The sequence below is a fragment of the Columba livia genome, chromosome 6, assembly GCF_036013475.1.
Source record: "Columba livia isolate bColLiv1 breed racing homer chromosome 6, bColLiv1.pat.W.v2, whole genome shotgun sequence".
Classification (NCBI taxonomy): domain Eukaryota; kingdom Metazoa; phylum Chordata; class Aves; order Columbiformes; family Columbidae; genus Columba; species Columba livia.
In genome coordinates, this window is record NC_088607.1 from 28,861,863 (window position 1) to 28,885,786 (window position 23,924).

At 42.9% G+C, this 23,924-nt stretch overlaps 1 protein-coding gene across 18 annotated transcripts in view; it reads right to left on the minus strand.

Annotated features, from left to right (window-relative positions):
* The window catches only part of ZMIZ1 (zinc finger MIZ-type containing 1), a 346,742-nt gene that overhangs the window by 316,003 nt on the left and 6,815 nt on the right, over window positions 1-23,924 (minus strand). The window contains exon 1 of one of the 18 annotated variants that reach the window (XM_065067696.1): window positions 4,800-6,933. The exons of the other annotated variants lie outside the window; for them this stretch is intronic. The gene's annotated coding sequence lies outside the window, so the exon portion shown is untranslated. Of the gene's footprint in view, window positions 1-4,799; window positions 6,934-23,924 lie in introns of those variants that run through there. 18 annotated transcript variants of the gene reach the window in all.

A 23,924-nucleotide genomic window follows, 5' to 3' on the forward strand; every position in this document is an offset into this window, starting at 1 on the left:
GCACATATATTCAGTCTAAGCTCAATTTTTTTATTATGAACTGGACTCCACGCTTTCGTTCATGTAACACTCAGCCAACTGTAGGGTTTTATAAGGTGCCGGAGGAACGTATTTCCTGTTATCCGAAACACATCACTTCTGGAGCACATGAACGACAGTTTGTGTTGCATTTCTACAATAAACTAAGAGGGCTGTCAAGCCTGATGGCATATTAGTTTGTCACTTGTAACAGGCAAAGCTGTGTGAGCAGATTAGACAATGCTACATAATTTAATAATTTTATCATCTATTCTACTTGACATTACCAGCTATTCCTCATGGTTTCATCTGCCTATGAGATGCCAGATGCAGAGCCTTTTTACTGAAGTGAATATTGTCTACACATATACAGACACCACCGTTTAACCCATAGAAGGCAAGCTTGGCTTTCAACACACAAGAAAACCCCTTCCAACTCTGTTTCCTGGAAACTCACACGTACAAGTCCAGAGCAGCTCTTCTAAAGAGCTAATGTGGAATGAGATATGTCCAGGAAATTCTACTCACTAAAATATATAACATGTACTTACAGACCCTTAATCAAATTCACAGAAGCAAAGCCTTAAATGTTGACCTTCTGCAGGGGATGAAGTATAGAGAGAAACTGAAAGTTTATAAAGAAAAAGAGGAAAAAAAAATTAAAATCATACTATGCCAAAAAGCCTCTGAAAGCATCATTTTAAGAAAGTAAAATACAGAGATGGTATCAGACGTACTATATCTATAGATACATAGATATATATAGAAATGCACTCATCTATGTATGTGTCTGATTATCCTAAATTAAGGAAATAGATACCTATCAATGAGTAGAACAAGGAGAGGCACCTACATTTAAATCAGCAATGCTGTTTAAAAACAAGTAGCAAATCAGCCACATGCACATATTTGCAAGAAAAGTTTGGGCTAGCGTTGTAGTTTCCTTTCTAAACACAACTTCCAGTTCTAGGGCTCCAAGCAAAGCAGGAACAGAAGACGGGCGAACAGATAGGTTTGGGACCACCGGAGGAGTTAAAGACATGCTGTGTAAACTAGTTACTAGTAAAATCTTCCCAGGAAATACTGTTACCAGTATCTGTACACATTACTCCCTTCAAACTGCAGAAGGGATAAAAATAAAAAACTTATATTCTGGTTCTTGTCCACTTGGCCTATAATCAAACAAACAACTTCAACAGCCAAACAACACTGCTTTCATAAAATAGCTGGAGGAAAGGAAGAAAGAAAAACAAACAAATAAACCAACCAACCAACCTCATGGATGGCAGAGGAGAGGGCTTTTTTTTGCCCATGGACCACAATCCTCACTTGACACTGTTGTGAGATGCTCAGCACCAATATGCACTGCAAATTCCTGGGGCAGGTAAACTACAAGATCATTTGGGGCATTCAACCCATGGCTTACAGTTGCAGCAAATCCAAGTCCAAAACTGCTGGCATGCCCGAGCAGCTTCAAGTATTCACAACCTACAGGAACACCACTAAGCTGCACTGGGCATCAGTGAATCAGCAGGCATAATATCGTCCCTTCTTTGCAGGTGTTCAGAACAAAAAAATGCTTTTGCAGAGGTGCAAGCAAGCCCAAGGGGACAAAATGGACCAAAGACTTTAGCTCAAACTTTTGCCAGTTGACCACAGCTGAAAGAATCATCCTAACTAAACCAGCAGCAAGTCCAGGAATAAGGATAAGGCATTACCCAGCTCCAAATTACTGGAAAAGAGCTGAGTTATACTGAAAAAATTCCTTTTATAAGTCTGATATCTGCCCACAGAGAATCAGCCTATCAAATTTTTAAAGGGCATTTCTTTTAACTAAATTCCTGTAATATATTTTATGCAAGATTACACTACTAATAATGTCCATGGGATTTCAGGCATGAGAAGTACCAGTTACATCCTCCAAGGAAGAATGTGTGGAGGTAGAAAAAGGGAGAAATCACCGTGTTTTGCAGGTTCATGTATAAAACACCACAAACAAGAAAGTTTGCGGAGATGATAAATTAACAACTCTGTGCAAGGGGCCGAACCCTCCCCTGCAACAGTGCAGCCCAGAGTGCACACACTTGTGCTAGACTGCTGCTCACAAAGGGTTAAAACAGGGAAACTATTTCAGCCAACTTTGGCCCAGAGCCACCCAAAGCTATTGCTAATGTGACACCAAGCCACAAAGTTCTCCCTATAATGGGCAAGGGCTTGCTTTGTGTTTTTTGATACCTCATTTTGTTGTAAGAGTTTGAAGAGAGAAAAACTCACACCACTACTAAGCTAAGGTGTAAATCAGTGCAGCCCACGGTGAAAGCCTGTGCTCCTCACAATGCAGAAGTAGATGGTGTTCAAATTCAAACATCCTTATCGGTATTTACTCTTAGCAAACTAGTTTGTTTATTTTTCCTTTATGTTGCAGATATTTGTGCCACTTTCCAGCTGTTTATATAATTCTGATCTAAATCAATGTTGACAGGGATTTGCAACCTGCCCATTTGATTTTTTCTAGTAATTGTTCTAGGTCTGGAAGTCTTTCAAATGGCTTAATCTAAATATATGGAGAAATCGTGATTTCCTAAGCAGTTTAAACTACTAACATGAAAAAACAGAGTCAGAAGGACTGGAAAAGTCACTCAACAGGTTCTCCTGATGGCTGTCCCCAGTACAGGTTGTTAACTACGATACTAAACAATTGCCTGGCTGCTGTATTCATGCAAGTTCTTTGATGACTAGTTCTGCTTCCAGCTTCCATCAGAAGTATCACAGCTAATAAATCACTAACCGTATAACAGTCAATCATTGCATTACATTTCTGATGTGATGCCACCATATACAGAACAATGTATTTAAAAGAGAAGCTGGCTCTTCCTTTAACCTCTATCTCTATTACTAAACATTGAAAAGGTGCAGTTATCATTTCAGCCACCACTAGAAACTGCAAGGAAGACCACATATGTAGTGAGCATAAGAGACAGAAGTGACAGAAATTGATAAAAACTTCATCGCATGGCTGACACCACATATATCAAAGCCCTAAATCTCATTCTCTGCTTGCCTCCAATTTCCATCAAAGCCTGCCAGCTGCACATTTATTGAGAAGTTTGTGATCTGACAGCCACTGTATTACCAACATTAATGATGCATCAGTCTCTAGAATTACTGGGGAAACAGTCCAATTGATTTTATTATTATACAGAGTTCCTCACATTTCATTTCAGGCAGCTTCCTACCACAAATTTTAGCAATAACTAAAAATGCTACACAGCTGATGCACAAAACGCTAAGGCAAAATATGGTTACCACAGCTTCACGCCACTCAGTTCTCCCTCCAGGAGAGCTTCAAATCACTCAAGACACCACTGTGTAATCCATAAGTTATTAGTCCATAACTAAAAGAGCTTACATGTTACGAGGCGATAAACAGCGCATCACTAATATTCACTAATTCGGCCAAGAAAACTACAAACAGACACATTATGTCTTTAGCTCCCAAAAAAAACAGTTTTCCCAAAGTCTTATAAATCACTGCTATTGACACGAGAATCATCACTCGGGGGGGGGCAATGGGTGGGCGGGAAAGATAGCATAAAAATGAATCACCATATAGACTGATATTGTTTCCACAGGTACCATAAAGAGTACACATTTTCTTTGGAGTAAATAGCCCACTTTAGTCTGTCATTTTCATGCTAGAAGGCTTTCTTCACTTAAAGCTATCACAACTACTAAAAAGATGCAATGCAATACAACATATGAAGCTTGTAGGGGCTTTTTTTAATCATATCCAAGTATTTTTAAATACACATGTCAGCTGAAATTTCCAATATCAGTCAGGAAAGGATCTCCATGAAATATCCAGCATCTATTCCCAAAAGTCCCCAAAGTTACTACATCTGTATTTGTTTGTGTCTTTCTTTCTTTTTTTCCCCTCCTTTTTTTTTTCCTTTCTGCAAGCCTGGCAATGACACCCAACAAAACTGTTCCTGTCACTTCTTAGGTTTGAAAGAAAACAAATAAACGTTGTCATAGTTTTAAGAAAAGTGATTTTAAGGTGCCATATCTCACAAAAAAAAAAAAAAAAATAAAGAAAGAAATACAGTTTTCCTTCCCTATTTTTAATCTCTTAACTTCAACTTTTCCAAAGGTCACGAACAAAATATTTTCAAGCACAAGTGGTTTACTCACTCACTTAGATAGACAAGGTCTGCGACATAGTGACAGGAGGAATACATCAGATGGAACAAACAAGAACTGCTGCAGAAACACAATGAGATCCTTTTCCCATTTACCTTTTGTCTTTTTTTTTTTTTTTTTTTTTACTTGACTTGCAATTTAGTGATTCTCAGTTTTGTAAGAAATGAATTTGAGTTATTAGAGGAGATGGATTTTCAAACGGATCAATATGAATGCTTAAAAAAAAAAAAAAACTGCTACAGAAGAAAGTACTGTATCTGCTTCTATGGAAACTCCTTCCTAACTCCATAGGAAGACCTTGAATTACAAGCACTACTGAAAAAAAAAAAAAGCTAATCACTAGCAAATGTATTGAGAGAAGCAAGCTGCTTCCAGATGTGTAATGCAGCTCAGACCTTACACAAATAAGTGGTGGGAAATGCTGCCCCATTTTTCTTTCTTGTTTTCTTGCAGTCTACTATTTTAGAGGCATGCAACATACCCACTTTTGAGAAATATATATAAAGTTGGCTCAGACTGCATCCTGCTCCCAGGCTCTGCTCCCCAAGCAAAGGGCAAACATATCTGGACAGAAGAATTACCTGTATTAATTTCGGGATTGTCTAAAATGGATCCAAGTCTTAACTGTGTTCCAGTTCACAAATTCAGAGGTTGCACCCTGCTCCACACTGCCCACCTGACGTGTGCCAGAGGGACAGCTCATCTGCTATTAATCCCTTACAGATCACAGCCCGAAAAACATAAAGGACAAATGAAACGGGTCCTGGTTCACTTCAGTACAGCAAATGGTTCAGCAGCTCCCGAACAGGAGTAGAAATGTCGGAGGAAGGACAGAGCAGACCAGCCCTTCTGAGCAGGAAATCAAACAGACAAGCCCAGAACAGGACGTTAAGCACGGGCTGGTTTTTTGTTGTTTTGCTTTTAAACACTATCTAGTTATTCACTTAAACAAGCCTAAAACTTTCACCCATACTTACACATCTGGCATCAAATATAACAAGCACTTTGGTAGCATTCCCTTTTAGGATATCCAAAAGAACAAGCAAACCAGGCAGGACAACACAATTGGTTTGAGGAAACAGAACTTTCCAAATATCTTCCTGACACCAATAAGCATAAATTTGAATATCCACAGACAGTTTAGAGGACAGTCACAATCAAACTGTTTTTACTTCACTGGCACAGCTTACATTTACAACACACCAAAAAAACAAATCATTCTGCAATACATGTAACAGACTGAAGGCAGGCAACTCTAATGGGGAATTCATTAACTCGGGAACAAATAGTTCCTATAATTAGTTACCAAAAAATATTCAGCATGCATTTACAGGTTTATTCTTGAATCACCAAGTACAATTCTAGGAACTAAGGCTGAATACCTTGGGGGGATGGGGGAGAGAGGAACAAAAAACCTCAAGTATTTCAACTACCATCAGTTACTCCATTATTCCCCAGATCAAGAACCAAGTGACACACTGTTCATTTGTGCATACAGCTGGTCCTGTTCGTTAGAAAGCTGTTTTCCAACATGCAAATAGACTTCTGTAGGTCGAACACTAGCATGAGCAAGCTGATAAAAATCACGTTAAACTGGGACTTTTATCTCTCTTATACAGCTGGTGTAGATGCAGGCAGTCATACCACTATTAATGTTTCAGATTATTAAAAAGACTGCTTAAGTGGAAAGTACTTAATATTCATGAAGTCTCTTTAGCATCTGATTAGCTTCTTTCCCCTTCCTTTGCCTCATGGTTCATTTATTACATTTTTACCTGGGCCAAAAATGCAGCTACAAAACCACCTTCATTTTGCATGTAGCAGACACTAAACACTGTTAAACTGAAAAATAGTTCTGTCCTTTCGGAAGCTGGAAAGGAACATTTGTTCAGCAGAGAAACATACCCAGGCTTTCAACTTAAACCAACAAACACTTTTAACGGACATTGACTTATAGTTAAAGCAAGTTACACTAACGTAATCTGGTCTGATAAGCCATTGTTACGTATTATTATATTAATAATTAGGCTCCTGGGAACAGGCAGGAAGTACATACTAATGGAAGATGGGCCCTGGGAGACTACACGGCAGCCCCGGACCCTGCGTCTGCAAAGCCAGGGTTCATGACTACTGCACACAGATTAAGTGATATCGAATAAATCATACCTTATGCCAAACAAATCCCTGGGAGCAGGGAATGATGACAGGAAAAACCCCTGCCTAACAACAAAGGCCATGATCCAACCAGCATGTAACAGCGTGGTGAATTTTTTTATTGTAGTTCGTGCAGCTTTCTGAGAGCTTAATATGTAAATAAACGTCCTTAAAACCTTATGTCCTAAAAAACTTTGTTCCATCAAAATTACCCGAGAGCAAGGCCTTGGCGGGGACCCTGCCGCAGGGGAGCACGGCTCTCCTCCCTCTTGATGTTCGCAGGTCTCATTCTGACCTCCACATATGGCATCTGATCCTCCCGCACCACTTGTTTAAACTATGTCCATTGCTCTCTCTCCGGAGGTGCCACGGGGAGCCTCGCATCCTCGGCACACAGCTCGGGGGGCACGGGGCACCCCAGGACACGGACACGCGCCCATGGAGGATCAGCAACCATGCTGCAGCCCCCATCATCCTCAAGAGATGGCTCATCTTCATCATCCCTCCATTAAAGAATACGCAAATTTTAAGCTCTTTGAAATTAAGAGGTCTCAATTTCAAGATTTAACAAAAAAAAAAAAAAAAAAAAAAAAAAGGTGAAGTAGCTTTAAGTTCATCTCCTCAGTGGTAATAAATACGGCCTAAGCGTGGAGGCAAAGTTAACCGCAATCCTGGGAATCGATCCAAGTCTCCCATGACAATAGGAAAACATTAGAACTATAACATTCAAAATATTATTTAACTTTTAAAGTCTTAGCGCAGCTCAAAGTCTCCTTTGTGGAAGAGCGCTTTTGAAAAATATCGGTTGCTTTCCAGAGACCATTTCCTCCTAATCAGGCCTGGCGTTATTTAAATAGCGAGGAATACCAGCACAAATAGGAATCGCTTGGCTGAGACAGGGAGGGGGAAAGTCCTTAAAATGACTGCAGAATTCTTAAAAGCTGGTAAAAGGCCTAATCCTATATAATGATTTACAAAGTGACAAGGAAAATGGATTTACTCTGACAGTCTGAAAGGAGACCAACACAAACTAAATTACTGCTCACGTGGTCGCAGCGTCCCCACCGCTCGCTCGGCGACGGCAGCGCCAACAACAGGAGCCCTGCACCGACCTCCCTGATTATTTTTTTCCACCTACCCGGGCCTCCCTCACAGCCAACACCGAGGAAAAAATGACCAGGCAATTTAAAAAGCAAATTACTTGTGCCAAAGTCAGAAATTCTTTCCAAAGCACCAGCTTATTGATTACAAGCACAGCAATTCACACGTAACACCTCTTTATACGGTAATCCCGGATTAAAAAAAAAAGGGACAACCCATTATCCTTCTCTCCCCCACAAAAATAACAACAAAAATCTTATACCCAAGAGTTTTGAGCTTCGGTTTTATTCATTAAGTTCAAGACGGCAGCACTGCAGCTGCAGTACGCAGAGGCAGAGCACAGCGCCAAGTATTTGCAGATCGAGCATGCTAAACATTTCTCTGGCCAGTAAGTGCAATGTGGGTCAGGAAGGCCTGGTACTACTTATTTATGGCTTTTTTGATCTATGGAAGATGCACAGCCACTTTTAACCATTTTGTCGCTGAAGAGCAGCCATGACAGCAGCAGAGCTGCTGGCCCGTGTCCCCCCCGCCATCAGGCCCCCCTCGCTGTGGTCTGCACAGCACGGCTGCACGGGTGCCGAGGGACGAGCTTTCCTCTGCTGAAGAGAAGCCATTCAGCTTCCAGCTGCGCCGCAAAAGCCACCCGGGCGCGCTGGTGAGGGACCAGCTGCTCTTCCCTGCCTGCACCACGCCAGGCAGCTGCGGTGCTGCCGCCACCGCACACACACCCACCCGAAAACAGCCCCATCGCCCCCTCCGCTTCTGCATGGTGTGAAGGGAGCGGGGAAGCCCCCCTGAAATGGAGGCACCCTCCTCCCGGATGCAAGGTCCCATTATACTGCTTCACTCCTCCTTCCGTAATATGAAATTACTGAATAAATGTGATGAATGTCCCCTCCCCACCAGAGCCATGCAAAAGACTCTAAGCAGGTCATTAACTGCCAAGGTCATCTTGTTTGTGAAAAAGAAAGGAAAACATTACCATTAAGACTCTAGTACAGTAAAACAGCAATGACAGCAACAAGGAAACATAAGCTTAATGTTTCCTTTAACCCTTACTTGAGAACACATTTGAAGTCATCTGATTCAACCATATGACTTTGCAAATTACCATTCACTGAGGACGTCTGGGTGGATTCAGCCCAATTTCATCATTGCACCCCACATGTACCCCAACATTTTGTGCTGGATGTTGTTAAACCTCCTTTCTAAGTGGAAAGCAATTAATTAATCTGGTGTTTCAAAACTGGTCATCAGGAGAGCCACCCACCCCCTCCCACCCATCAGCTTTTAGGGTGCACTACTGCATCTTTGAATGGCCGTGTGGGACCCATGGGGTGCAGCAGCAACACCCCTGCCTACCCCAGCAGGCTCCACAGTCCACTCTTTCCTCCAGGGAGCATATAAATTTTTCTCCATCTGAGTCTTAACTACTGTTTGTCCGCAGACTTGTAAAATACACTAAGAAACGCCTAATGAGACACCGATCTGGCATCCAAATGTTCTCCCCCATCCATTTCCCCAGTGGGCCGGCGCAGCGCAGGCGTCGGGGCCATGATTTGTTTGCCAGCTCTCCAAGGAAGGAAGGAAGGAAAGTGGGCGGCTGGGTGAGAGCTGGAGTCAGCGCAACATCAGCACATGGCTGCCTTGCACACGTTCTCAGTCACTCACTACTAAGAAAACTTATACGTATACAAACACAAAATATCCTGAAAGGCCAAATTAAGACAGCAGGTTGCCAGGATAACATCGCTTCCTTTGCACCAGGAGCTAATAACATAAGTGAAAACCACGGTTCTCCAGAAAGACTGGTACATGCTGAGCTTTTGAGACCCTCCAAAAACACAATCCTCCTGATTTCCAGGTAGCTCAACACCTGTACTTCCAGGGGCCTCATAAATTACTTATCTTACAGTAGCACTGTGAAACTAGCTTCTGCACAAAAACTGGAGAGGTCCACGCAAGAGACGAAAGGTTGCATAATTAACCCCATTTTATTACTGGGACACACAGGCACTCAGACTCTAAGCAATCTGTTCAAAGTTACTTGAGAAGACTGGAGGGGAAGAATTAGCTGAATCAGACAACCGCAGCCCCGAGTTCAGTGACCCGAAGCCAAGCCTCCTGCCCTCTAACTGAACACTTAACTCTTGCCGGAGAGAGCCCCAACGTGTAGACAAAAGACCCCTGCAGGTTGGTAAGCCAGCTGTCACCTTGCCTGCTGCTGCCGGGAGGAGTTACCCATACGGCTGCTTTTTCACTCTCTGAACACATCTTACTGCAGCACAGGGCCTCGCACTATTTAAATTTTTAAAAAAAAAGTATTTTTGAAAGTTCTTTAAATATTTTTCAAACCTGAAATACGTTCCAGGCTGCAAATATTTACACACATTCTTAACTTTATGCGCAAGGAGTTCAACTGAGTTTAAAAAACTATTTTTATACTTAACGTTAACTATGTACATAAATATTTACAGGATTGTGACTGATTTTCCTCCCTTGTGCTCAGTACATCACCTGGTTCTTGAGTGGCTGGGGTCAACGAAGCGAGCTGCATTCTCATTTTCATGCATTATCCCTATTCTGCCTGGCTTGCAAACAGAGGAGGACCAACGTCGAAAGCCAAAACCTAAAACCCCAGCCTGCTTTGAAGTGGTCTAGCATCCTGCAAAAACAGCGTCAAAGAACTAGACTGAAACTTGAATAGCTGTACATATTTTGAAATCTCACAGATGAATTTGCGCAGGGTACTGAATGGATGCTGCAAACCCATTTTACTCTTCCTACAAAAACCTCCACAGGAGTGAGTTACATATGAGTTAGCCATGAGGAGCTCATGTGCCTCAAGTGCTGACTTCCCTGGTGTGCACACAGATAAACCCTTGACCTCTACAGGCAGGGGGGGGTTAAATGAGTTTCAGGATTAAAAAAAGCAAACAAACAAACAAACCAACCACCAACCACACAAACAACCACAACCTAAAACTTTTTAATAGTCTAAAGTTTTATTCCCAATTATTAAAATTTAGGAATATACAAAATAAGTTTTGGGAGCGTGAGCAGCAGAATTCCCTTCCCAGTTCCCCAGAGCAGGGCACAGCACCTCGCTCCCGCTGTATGCAGCTCTACTTTCCAGTGCTGAAACAAGGCTCAATCCGTTTAATCACCATACCTTCTAGCTTCTTCCTTCTTCAGCATCAGTCATAAGAAACACTTAAAAAATATGACCGTTACTTTTAGAGGTTTGTTTATGCATTTGATAGCACTTGTGCTTAGCTACTTTAACTATTTCCTCCCATAGACCAGTTCATCTGCCAATTTCCTCTGTTTGTGTAGAGCCTTTGATAGTAAAAGAGGACAGAAAAAAAATGCTTTAAAGTATACACATTCTGGCTTTAAAACCACAAAGCCTGGCAGAGTGATTCACCAACAGTCAAAAATCCCCAAACATCTTTCTCTTTAAATTCAATATTTATTTTGTGCCTCAATATAAATAATGTCTTCTATAACTTTTTATCCATTTGTAATACACTGAAGTCTCACCATTAATTTTTGCGATCTGTACGATTTTTGCAGCTACCAGAATACAGCATCACAATTCAATTCTAGCCCAAATTTGCCTAGCATGACATTCACAGATGCAAACAAACAATCTCTTGCCTTGGATAACGCTAGAGAAGGAAAAATCAAATGTCTGTACACAAACTGATCTCAATAATACCCTACAAGAATTTAATATATTTAATGAAAAGCATTTTAAACAATACAATTTCACTAAATTCAATCAGTGCTACTCAACAGATACAGTTACAAAATATCACAGTGAATATTAATGGAAGAGGTTTATGCTACGTTACTCTAAATATCTTGACGCAAATATTTCAGTATGTTAATTTGTTCAGATTATAACAAAATACAAATCACAAAAGAAAAAAAGCAAAACCTCTGCAAAAATGAATCTGTGCTCTTGATTTTTAGAAACAGTTTCTAAACTTGAAAAACTTTGAATAATTTGGAGATGTTCCGATGCCTCGCTTCATATTATTTTCAGAAATAGGATGCACTGCACTTAATGGAATAAGGGCCTCTTTCGGGCATTTTCAAGTATCAGTTGCTTAATAAAAATAAGCATTTTTCATGTAAATAAAATAAGCATTTTTCATTTTATGTAAAACCAAAATTTTGACAGAAAATAAAGGCAAGACATGAGGATACTCAGAATTTCTGTTTTCAACCATAACTCACACTATTTTTTGCTGAGGTCCAAGAATAACTTTGACTTAAAAAAATTCACAACAAGTAACTGGAGCTATTAAAAAGTATTTTACAATAAAGGTTGGCAGTGCAAAACATATGCATACAATTTTATCAGCTGTATTCCAATTTAAACATGATTTTCCTCATCAAAATCTTTATGCTGTGTTGTACCCCAAACAGCAACTACTCAAAATATGTCCACAGCACAAGGACAAAGCCTAGACCCAGGTCACCTGTGTGTGCATGTGCTTCTTCACTTGAGGTATTATGACTGCTACAGGAAATTGCTTCACTGAGACTGCCCGAAGTATCCACAGTATGCACACAAATACGGACAGTTTAAGATTCTCGCTTTTATTTTGTGAAATCTTTTCCAAAAGCTGGAGATAACTATTTCTGTTCAACGGGTCTGTGGCACCTCGTTCGCGTAAGGCATAAAGAGACAGAACATCCTTTAATAACTAACATGTGCCAAATAATCAGGGAGAACATTTAATTCCACAGGACCGCAAGGCACTCCACAGATATAACTCATCTACGCCCACAAGCCAGCCAGAGTGACTTATTCTGCAGTCCCAAGGGACACGGCCACTTGCAGGCTGATCTGTCAGCTCAAGCCCCCGTGCTCGCAGCAACACAACAACAGCAAAAACAAGGAGCAAAGAAACACCACACACCATGGTCCTCAGGGAACACAAGGAAAAATATTTTAAAAATCACAACTGCCATTTAGACAACACATTTTGTTTAGTAATAAGGGTTATTTGTATTATCATGGGGCCCAGGAGCTCCAGCCACCAACCAGAGCTCCCATCATGCCAGGCACCGCACGCCATGTGAAAGGCACCAGCTCCTGTGCCACTGCAGCCACCAAACGCGGCTCCCGAGGCTGCAGAACTCGAGGTGGCAGCGGCTGGGAGCCAGGGGCTGGTGCCAGCTGGCCCCGGCTCCCAGAACGGAGCCGCCTGCCCCGCGCCGGCACCAAGAGGAGGTCGCCCACCAGCTGCTGGCTCCCGCAGGGAGGGTGGGAAGCGCAGATGCTACGGGAACACTTCAGCGCTGCGAAGGGGAGCCTGCCTCCCCTTTCTGGGTTTCAGCCTTCGATCTTTCCATGCGCCCTGTGACAGCACATTGCGGCTTTTTCTGCCACGGATGTGGGTGTGCTAGAGGTACCCTCTAGCCACGCCAGCCATAGGGGAGGATGGGCTCCTGCCAGACTGTACAGTGTAAAATTCCCTTCACTCCGTTTGACAGAAAAGGAAGTAATAAGTTTCAGTTGAAACGCAGTTTGTACAAAAAAAAAAAAAGGCAGGCAAAAAAAAAAAAAAGCACGCACCAAAACACACACAGCCACACCAACGCGTCCCGCAAGATCCACAGCAGGGCTGCCAGCCTGCGGAAACCAGAATCACCTTCTGCAAACACTTCTAACAGCCGCACAGTAGGGGGTCTTTGTCTGAAACATAGGGACTAAGCAGTGGGATGTACCACAGCTGGTTCCAGTGCCAGCTCACACACCACCTCCCACCTCACAGGAGGTACAAGCGAGTTTCAAAAGGCACAGGTTCTCCAGCGATCCTGAACTACCCATTCCCAACGCTGTGAGAGCACCAGGCAGCACTGAAACAAGGATGCTCCCACACTGCCCAGCCAGGCATGGGGAGGGTACTGCTCTCTGTGGTGGGCAGCCTCGGCCCTGCCACGCTTCTCTGGTTCCCTCAACTTCAGATCAACAATACTTGTGGAGACTGAGCACTTAGAGCATCACTTCACTTCTTCAGGTCATCCCACTAGAGATTGCAGAGTCCTCCAGCCCCCAGGCTCATACAGCTCATGAAGAGCTTTGGGTAGGAACCAGCTGGAGTCGCACACAGGCACAGTGCTGCAGAGCTAGGCTCTCTTTGTTTGGTCCTTGTTTTCAGGACTCCTGACCAGTTCCAGGGGCTGTACTAACAGATGACAAGTGGTGCCTGATGTAGGGAAAGTTACGTGCAATTTGTGTTTTAATTTAGTGAGAATCTACTTGCCCTCAGCAACAGATGCTCTGGTACTAATAGGAAAACAAGTTAATGCAAATCAAAATTTTGTGGCTTTAATCATTTGATCCAATCTATTTATGAGCTGGATTTATTATTTTCTGCTAATTGTGAGGCTGTGGACCCATCTCACTTTCCTAGGTGGGAGCACCAGTTAATGCACTCTTTTCCACCTCCACACCTGCCAGGCAGCCTGGCTTCCCAGCTTGCTGCTGCTGCCCACATGGTGCTTGCATGGCAATTTGTATGGCCACAGAGGGAAGCAGGCTGGGGAAATGATCCAAAAGGTTGGGAGAGAGAGGGAAGAACCTATACAGAAACAGAAAAGGGTTTTTTGTTTTTATCTTCTTCGGTTCACCAGTCTGATTCATCATGCACCTGCACAAACATTGATGCTAACACAGCACAAGGGTGGGAATAACATGCAGCAGGGAACTGTCAGGCTTAAGTAGTCCTGACAGTGCAAAACCACAGCCTGGGGATGGAAACAGGAATTGTCCATCTTTCTCAGAGACCAGCATGTTTATACTGGGCATCACGGTACAGCTCCCACAGCATTACTGGTATTGTTCATTCCTGTCCAGGAGAAGTGAACGAGGACAACCATAAAAAGATGTTGGCCCATACTCAAGCCACCCATCCTGGCACAGGGACAGCCCCTTGCTCCCATGCCACCCAACCCTTCCCAGTTGTCTAGCACTGCCCTGCCTCTGGCATGGCCAGAACCACCTCCAAGACACATCACTTCTCACAATCTTCCAAAGAAGAGACCAGCAGCACAGCCAGGACCCAGCACAGCCACACAGCTCCTGTCCGCAGAAGGGGTGAGGGAGAAGACAGGACCACAGCCATACCAGGGACATGACAGTCAAAGCCCTGTGCTGCTAGCAGCAAAGCCTCAGCAACTGCATGTAGTCTAACTCAGTTTCTAAAACCACCAAGCCACCAGTCGATGAATGGTACCCTTCAGCAACTTCAGTATTAAACCAAGTGAGGCTGGAAAGAGGTATTTGGTTCAGCAGGACTTAGACAGAAATGCACATGAACACAAGTTTGAACACATTAGGTATGTTGCATAAATACCAACAACAGAAAAATAACTTCCCTTGGACACTTGTCAACTTCAGAAAGTGCTTCTGGAAAACGAGGCCGGTGTACTGTTCTGAGGTGTGTGCAAATGCTCACTGTTGTTTTGAGGAACTGCAGGGTGGGTGGAGACCCTGGGGTTCAGCTCGAAGGCTGCTGAGCTGAGCCCAAGGGGAGGGAGGTCCTGGCCCTCCCACCAGCCTGGTTGGGGAGTTGCCAGCAGAGTCCTTGATCCACAGGGACCAGGCAGTCATGCAGCCAGTGGTACCAATCATAGCTAATTCTGCCAAAAATGAACCTTTACAAGAAGACAGACAACCACCAAAAACAGCCACAAAAAAGAAAATTAAAAACATCCCAAAAAAACCCAAAAGCCCTTTCTCAATCCTGCTCCTGCTGTCCATTGGGACCCATTATTATCCTATATTTAAATTATTCCATTTAAAGGACCATTTCTTAGGAATGTTTTACTTGTTTGATTTAGGCAGTTTAAAGTAGTAGAGGAAGGCATCAGCAGTCTAATCATTAGCACAGTGTAGCAAAACTGAAAGCATCATCTCAACTCCTTGCAGATACTCAAGCAGAGCTTTTATGGCAGGGCCAGGACACCACACCAGGCACACGTCACTGCCACCACATGCCCAGCAGCAGAGGCGATGGCAGCGCCTGCTGCGGCTCCTGGTGTACACCAGACCTCTGTGTGTGCTCCCCACGGCGGAGCTGCACAGCTCCGCCACCAGCCCAAAGGGCTCACGTGCGTTCACAGCTCTTCTCCCATCACAAACAAAACAAAATCACGTGAATTTAAACCAGGTAGTCTTCCAAGATCACATATTAAAGCTCTGAATGTCTGCCAACAGCGGTACCTCTCTGGAGCGTGGCATTGGTCTCAAACTCACTCGCCTAAGGGAAGTGGCACTAACTTCTGGTTGTCAAAACTTCTAAGCCTTTAATTTATCAAGATTAAAGTCAATTAACCAAAAACCACTCCAAGATATTAAGATTGAATTATATATAAAAAGGACTTCAACATTTTAAAATATATTCTGTCATGTTATACTTTTAGCTATAATTACAATATTGGATGTGTGCTTGACATTTATTAGTGTTCAGAAAATATTTCAGTTTGCTAGCTCTTTGCCATCTGTTTCCTATCGTTATATCATTAAAATAGTTTTCATTTCTTTCACAGTAGAAAAGAAAGATTGTTTTCTGGGTGACTAGACTATCTCCTTTACTATAACACCATCACTCCAGCTTTTTTGTAATTTTATTTTTTGAAGAGGCATATGTAGCCCTCCCAATGTCCCCCAGCGAGTGCTAACAAAACATACCAGTTTAAAACCACCCAACTACATTTCCCTTCCCTCCACCTGTCAAGAACGCTTCTCCAAAGTCTCTGAGGAAACTAAATAAAATAACTCTTCAGCTGCAAAAAGCACAGGATTTTCCTCCCAGAAGGAGAAAACTCGCACTTGAATATACCTCGGATGAAAACCAAGGTCCGGTGTACAGCATGTAGCTTATACCATGCAAAACACTTACCATTCCCACTCAAAGTACTGGAGCTGCACAGCTCACACCCATGCAGGGGCAGCTGCCCACATGCACAGAAAAGGTGGTTTCCGAGCAGTTATCAGGAGCGAGAGCAATAATTCTTACCTGGAAAATGCTGTTTGCAGCCGCTCACCGATTTGTCAGCACACACCCTGCTCTCGCCTCATGATTTATGATGCTCTCCCCAGCACTGAGACTTCCATTACTGTCCTCGTTTATTGCCTGCAGCTGTCATTCTCACCAACAGTTCTGCTGTTGTTTGTAGGTGAGGTATCAAAGGTATTTAGTGTGCACCTAGAGATGCAATTTTAATCAAACCTACTCACAGGCAGTATTTATATGTTAGAACAACTGCACAGAGTGCAGCAATTAACATGGACTTGACCAACTAAAATTGTGACAGCCAGAAACATTTACTCATAAATGCCTCAAAAGAATGGATGGCCAACAGTCCTGTGAATACCTGCTGATTTGTAAATGAAGATAAAAATAGCACCCATAGATCACAAAGCCTTCCAACAGGTATCTGAATACACAAGAAATACATTAACACAAATTCCGCAGCCTCACTTTCTATGGCCAAAATGTCAATAAGGCAGTAAATTCAGCTAGACCTTTCTCACCACGTATTTTTCCCAGCGAGCTATTTCCCCCTTAGACTAGCCGGGTTTTCCAGGATCTCCTAAAAATCTGCTGAATCTGCCCGTTTTAGAATTATGGCAGTGGAGGGGGGAACAGATTTTACATCCAACAATTCAACTTCTAAAAGATCTCAGTGTGTTTTCTAGACATTAAGAATTTGCAAATAAACAAGTTCTGACCCATTGCAGTCCCTGCTTTACTTCTTGGGGAGTCACAAGATGCTCAATGACTTGAAAAAACAGGTGAGCAATGTTAGTAAGCATGATCACCAGTTGCACCAGCCTGCTTTGAGAGAGGGTGGCCAACAGCCTCCAGATGCAAACTGGAGCTACCACCGCCGAACAGGGCATGAAAGTGCAAGAGAAAGTGAGAAAGGAGTCCTGAAGCTAAGCCTAATTCTACTTTCATGTGTACTCTAAAGCTCCAACTGCTTATAACAGCATCTCAGTTTATTTAAGGAGTTCCTAGTGCTTGTCATCCAGGATAAAACTTGAAAACACGAACCCTAAACAAGTCCCAAAAGACAGATTTTTTCAAAAGAATGAAAATTTATTGTTGTTATTATTTAAAATTATTCTCTAGGCCTGGCTTCTGGTGTCTTTATATTTTAAGGCCGGCAATCTTAAATTAGTCTAATCAGTACTCTAAGCACCAAAACCCACTTTCTGCATTGTAATTTCTTTTCTTCAACACCATCCACATCTCACAGCTTGAAAATGACACTCATGGCAAAACCAACAATTACGATTTTACAATCAAAAGGTAGCCTGAAGGCCATCACTGTCATAGTCAGGCTTTATTTATAGCTGAACAGATAGCCTCAAAATACAAACTACAAATGAATCACATTGCACTCCAAGAAGAAAAAAAGGATGATGCATTTTACTCTATCTTGATAAAGTACCAAAGAACCTCTGGTGTTTGGAAGTTGTTAATCCTTGCAAGGTATACAGATATTGATTAGTCCTATTATCTCCCCATGTTCCAGTTCCTTCAACCAAGATGATGTGGTCACATTACGAGAAGTGTGCAGAAGTGAGCAGTCACTAACTGTGGGTCCAGATATAACTGTCAGATGGTGTGCAACAGCCTGTTTCCAGGTTCAGAAACACAATCTGCTTTCCAGTAGAACAATAATTGGAGCGCATTTCAGAGTTCAAGAATATGTGATCTTCAAACTATTCTGAGGATGCATTTCAGTTGTATAAATACACAATGTACCATTTGTCTTCCTATAACATTTATCAAGAAAATGGGTCTGAACTAGTCACATAACTTCATAAGGAAAAAAATCCACCATTTCACCTATCTTTTTAGACTTTTTTTAAAATTAAGTTTTTATTTCAGCTTTTACTCCCTAACCCTGCTGCTGCACGTAACTGCAGAATGTGCATATTTGAGTGGGAGTAACATATCTATAGAGAGCGTAAACAGTATGTACTTTACGTATGTTACCTTCGATCACAGAGAAAACATTTTCAGTTCAGGTAAGTCACTCCCCTTCTCTGCTGTGAAAGGTCTGTCCAAATGGACAAGCTGGATGCAAATACCTGTCACTCACCTGATGTGACTGCAATGCACAGATGTCTCTGAAAGTCAGAGACGGGGGATCCTGCCTGTGGAGAGCATACCTGAGATTCCTCACTCCCGTCACTCAGGAACTGGAGAGTTAAACAGACCAAACAACAAAAAAACCCAAACCAAAGCCAACCACCACACACAAAAACCCATACAACCATAAACTTGAAAATTCCTCCATCAATCATTATCCCATTTGTCTTATTACTGGAGAAGAGAACGTTTTACTGACAAGGCGGGCGGGAAGGGGAAGAAGTAATTTTTGTTCCCTAACCTAACACAGCTGAGAGAACATTTAAGCTATAATCGTTCTTAGATTCAAACAGAGATTCACATCCTATGCTCAGATGCTGTCTTTGGGATCTGATCACTCATGCGTACACATATGGCTCCTCACTGACAAACAACCTGACTCCTCTACTTGTGCAACTTGCATTACTCATACGGAAGCCTTGGCAGAGGCAGGCCGACATATGCTAATTACTGGGTTGCATTATAATAGGTCTAACATCTTGTTTCCCATCCAGGGTTTTAAAATAAATGGAAACAACACTCTCTTTGTATACAAAAGTATGTATTTTTGTATCTCAGGCTAAAAATATTCTGCATTAAGAACACAAATACATCAACTGCCAGAGAATTCCTGCCTCTTCAGTGCTTCTTTTGGGGGTTTATCCTTATTAAACAAAGAAGCCAGGCAGTCTTTAAGAGAGGTTAATGTATGTGCATTCATCTTTCATTTCCTACAAATTACCCTTAAGCCAGGTGTAACAGCAAAAAGCAGAGCTTAACTCCCTAGCCTTGTTTCTTCTATAAACAATTTATCAGGTAAAGTTGTCTACCAGTTTCTACAGCAAAATATAGCATAAATTCATGAACACTGAGGAGCATTAATAGAGCAAAGATACACTTCAAATGTATTTTTCATGTGACAGGACATGCATACTATGTTTCTTCATTTTATGATTCAATACACTAGGATATTGCTTGGACAAGATGCTGGCAACATTACAAGTATTTTTGATTTACATTTCTCTTTATTGCAAAAGAGACATTGAGGGCCTTAGCTGCAATTTCAGACAAAGGACTAAGACTCTGCACTGACATGCTATTTCTTTTTGGGTGACCGAAATCCAAATTTTAAAACTGAATTTCAAATCATATGATGCCACAAAACTGCCAGAAACATTCAAAGTTTCATTGACATGTCACACTAATACTCTCAAAATAAGCACCGGTACAAGACTTCCTTTCACAAAAAGGTTTTGTGAAAGTTCATGCATTGAATAAATAATTTACATACGCATTTAAGATGCAAAACCTTTTAGGATACAGTGAAAACGCTGTCTCAGAATTTTATTTTTTTAAGTGATTAAACAAATCTAATGACAGAACTATCACGCAACTGTGACCAGAAACCCACTAGGCATCATCGTCCCTCGCCTCCGTCCCCAGCCGAGCCCCCACGCTGGGTGCTGCCGGTCCCTGCTCCCAAGGTCGAGCACCCACAATGAGCAGACAGATGGTGACCAGTACAGAAACCATCACACCGCCTTGGTCACCATGGCAGAGCCTGGGCGCCGCACAACAGGGGCCTGACTATCGGCTGCTTTATTCCTCATCTCAGCTCATTCATATGTTTACCTACGTAGGTCTAGTGCTCGCAGCTACAGGGCAAACAGACGCGAGGACTGTATTAGGTGTAGCAGCCCAGGGTGGCACAGGGCCCGCGAGGACCCACCACAGCCAAGTGTTGTGCTGAAGTCAGATATCCAAAGGTTACAGAACAGCGTGCTAGACCCTGGACATTAACCACCACTCAGTGGGAGCGGTTATGCTCTGCGTTAGCTAAAAGGAAGCATGCCAAACTCTTCAAAATGGATGCTCAACGTATCAATTAGTTAACAAAAAAAACCCAGCAGATTAATCCTAAATTCTACCTTGGCTTTTTTTTTATTTCTTTAGAGATGAAACAACCCTGATATTTTGCTTAAGGATAAGACAAGCACAGTCCTGAATTTAATGTGTCCATCTGTTTCCCCCCAACTAACTCCTCAAACCCAAGCTCCAAACCCTACAGAAGCCTCCTCCTCCACTCCCCTGCAGACCCCACACCTCCCAGGCACCTGTCAACCAATTACTTTACAACGAACAATCTGCCACGAATACAGGCAGAATAAAAATTACTGCAAATATTTTCAGAACCCATCCCAATCAAAAAGGGTCTGAACCACTAACCTTCCACAGCACTGTCCTTTGCAAGGCCTTAGCAGAAAGAAACACCACTTTGCCCGAGCCTGTGCAGCACCAAACACCATCTGTTCTACACCTCAGGTGGCCTTTCTGCTCTTCCCAACCCGTGTAGCTCCTGTTAGTGCCAACCAGCAGCGGTGCCCATCGCCTCTGCGCTCCCTGCTGCACAGATGTCTGAGGACAGGGCAATTTCATGTGAATGTTTTTAAAATATTTATCTTGTGTCCTGTTGCTGACTCCTTCTGAAGTATAAACAAGGTCTGAAAGGCCTTCCCTTTATTTGTAATTCATACCCAAGGATCACTGGGTATGCAAGGTTTGGTCTGGAAGGTAAGCATTTATACTGCTCAGCGAAGTCTGAGTATGGCAGCTTCCACGTATAAACTGAATCTTTGTTAAACACCAAGATTAAGTATTTGCTATAAACAAACATTTCAAAGGTTCCCCAGATTTATTCTGCACTCTGTCGCTTGCTCATCACCAACAGCTGCTGTCATAGTTTTACTTGTTCTTTGGTAAAAAATAACAAGGCCAACTGAAACAGTGACTCCCGAGTTACACATAAACAAGCGGGTGCCTGCTGCAGACGTGGGACTTGGTCTCTTTGGGTTTTGAAGCTCTTCTTTGTGTCCACCGTGCCACACAACTCCCGTCCCCCCACTGCTGCAGGAGCTGCCATGGAGCCCCGAGCAGCTGGGTCACAAAGCCCCCCAGTTTCTCCCTCCGGTCCCACCCCAGAGCAGCTGGGGGGTGAAAGCTGTGGTCTGAGCAAGGCTGAGCCCCCCCGGTGTGCCCACAGCTGCATGAATTGCTGTGGCAGCAGCAGGTTCAGAGCCAGCGCCGCAGCCGGGCGAAGCCGAGGGCAGGGAGCTGGGAAGGGACGCGCCACCCGCACACCTACACCCTCCAAAAGCTGTGGGAAGAGGATATGAGCCCAAATGTTTTAACTTGGAAGGCTGCTTTAACAGAGACTGAGAAGGCTCCGCCCGTGACCCAGAATAACTTCTCCTTACATAATACTGTTATGATTTTAATGTGCGAGATGTCAGAGTTTTAACAGTGCCAAAAGCCAAAGCTATGCATTCAGTTGGAAAGCTAGTAGGCTCCCATGTCTAATGGTATCAAACTCCAGCTGGACTGCAACCCAACACTTCTTCAAACAGTGATGTAAATTTTGGGAGAAAACTCATACTTAAGAGGAGGACAGGAAAAGACAGAAGTATAGTTTCTGAAACAAATTTCTTTAAGACCGATAACTGCTTTAAGTCTCCGCTGGTGAGACATATCAAAGTAGATCTCTTAGAAGCAAGAAAGAAGGGACTTGTGAATGGGACAAAGCCGAGCACTACTTTGTAGGGAAAAAGCCTTGCAAAAAGCCTTCACCACGCGTTGAGTTTACATTTTCAATCCCAGAATTACTACCCACATTTCCACACGGGTATCCACTGCAACTGTCTTGATTTCCTGCAGAATAGAGAGTACCCGTATCTCAGTGGCAAGGTGGCAGTTCATGGGTTTGCAAAGCACCCAAGGAACAGTGAACTGAACGTGCAGATTGCCAGGATCCCAAGAGCATTTGCAGCACAACAGTGCACTGGCCTGGAGTCTTTTCAGAACAAGCACTCTAGCCTTAAAAAAAAATAAAAAAATAAAAAATTGTTTAATCAAATGTGAAGTGCATCAACCTGTGCTAAGTGGAGGAGGGAAGAAAAGCTTTCTTTGAGAAGGCTTGGGGGAAGCATTGGGTTTCTGTAAGGGAGGCCAACATAAGCTGTATACCAGCTGTAAACAAGTTAACTTCCATGATCCCACTGCCGGGAAAAGGGTTATAAGCATTAAACAAACACAGAATTCACAAGGACACCAAGAGATTGGGTAGACTGCCTGACAACCACATCATTCTTGTTCTCCCCTGCAAACCTGCGGGATAATAAACCCTTCTCTCTTTCATATATAGATAAGTATATAAACAAACTGCTCTTCTGAGAATTCAATGTCAACAAAGTCTCTAAAAAGGCTTTTTAGAGCTTTCTCCTGCCTTTTATTTTTGTTTTCGGGGTAGGGAGGGGAGATAACCAAATGGGTCTTCTGCTGCCCTATGAGTATGTTACAGCTTTAAAATGAAAAAAAGTGACAGTGCTTGCTTTCAAACTACACTACCTGTAGGAACCTCTATTTTAAGCAAAAACATTCTCCAAGAAAATTTTCCTGTTTATAAGGCTTTTTTGTCATTTACTGCAGCCAAAACCTTACAGATATGCGCAATGCTAAGGAACGACTATGGTTTATGTTAAAGCAATGATATGTAAGGTATTACTTATTTTCAAAACATCTGTATGGGGGCATCCCACTTTCTGGCTGCATGAACAGAAACAGCACTCAAACTGGGGACTGGGGCAGCAGGATGGAATTTCTCTTGCTTTATGGAGAACATGACTGTAGGTGGGGATCCTGCAACTGAAGACACCAGCCTTTCCTCATTGTCACTCAGCTCTTTAGTGGCAGTTTGGCTTTTCCCCATCACACTCTCACATCTCTAAAATAACCATGGGCAGATGGTAAACTTCAAGCTGGAGGATGCACATCTACCAGGTGAGCGTCGGACAACCACCCAAACCATACCCAAAAAAGCAGCATCAGGGAAAGGTCTGAGCTTCAGTGATACAGCAAAAGAAAGTTCTAAGAAACCTTAAAAGCTTAAGGCAATTTCTCTCTTTGGTGAGGCAGAAATCATCATCAGACTGGGGAAATCCCCCTTCTGAGTATCACTGTGAGACCAGGCAACTTCCAGGGAAGTCCAATTTCCAACCCTCTGAGGCACTGGGTGCCCAGCAGTAAGTCAGCCTCAGCACAGCTCCCCCGCCCCACGATGCCCTTATTCACATAGCAAACCTGGATTCGATCAGTTCATCTGGTTTTGGAATGGGTATTCAAAACCAAGAGAGGAAGAGAAACCTGCACTTCAGCATTTACTGATGGAGGTACAAGAGGTGTGTATTTCAGGGCAGCCTAAAAGGCTCTGCTGTTCTCAGAAGGAAT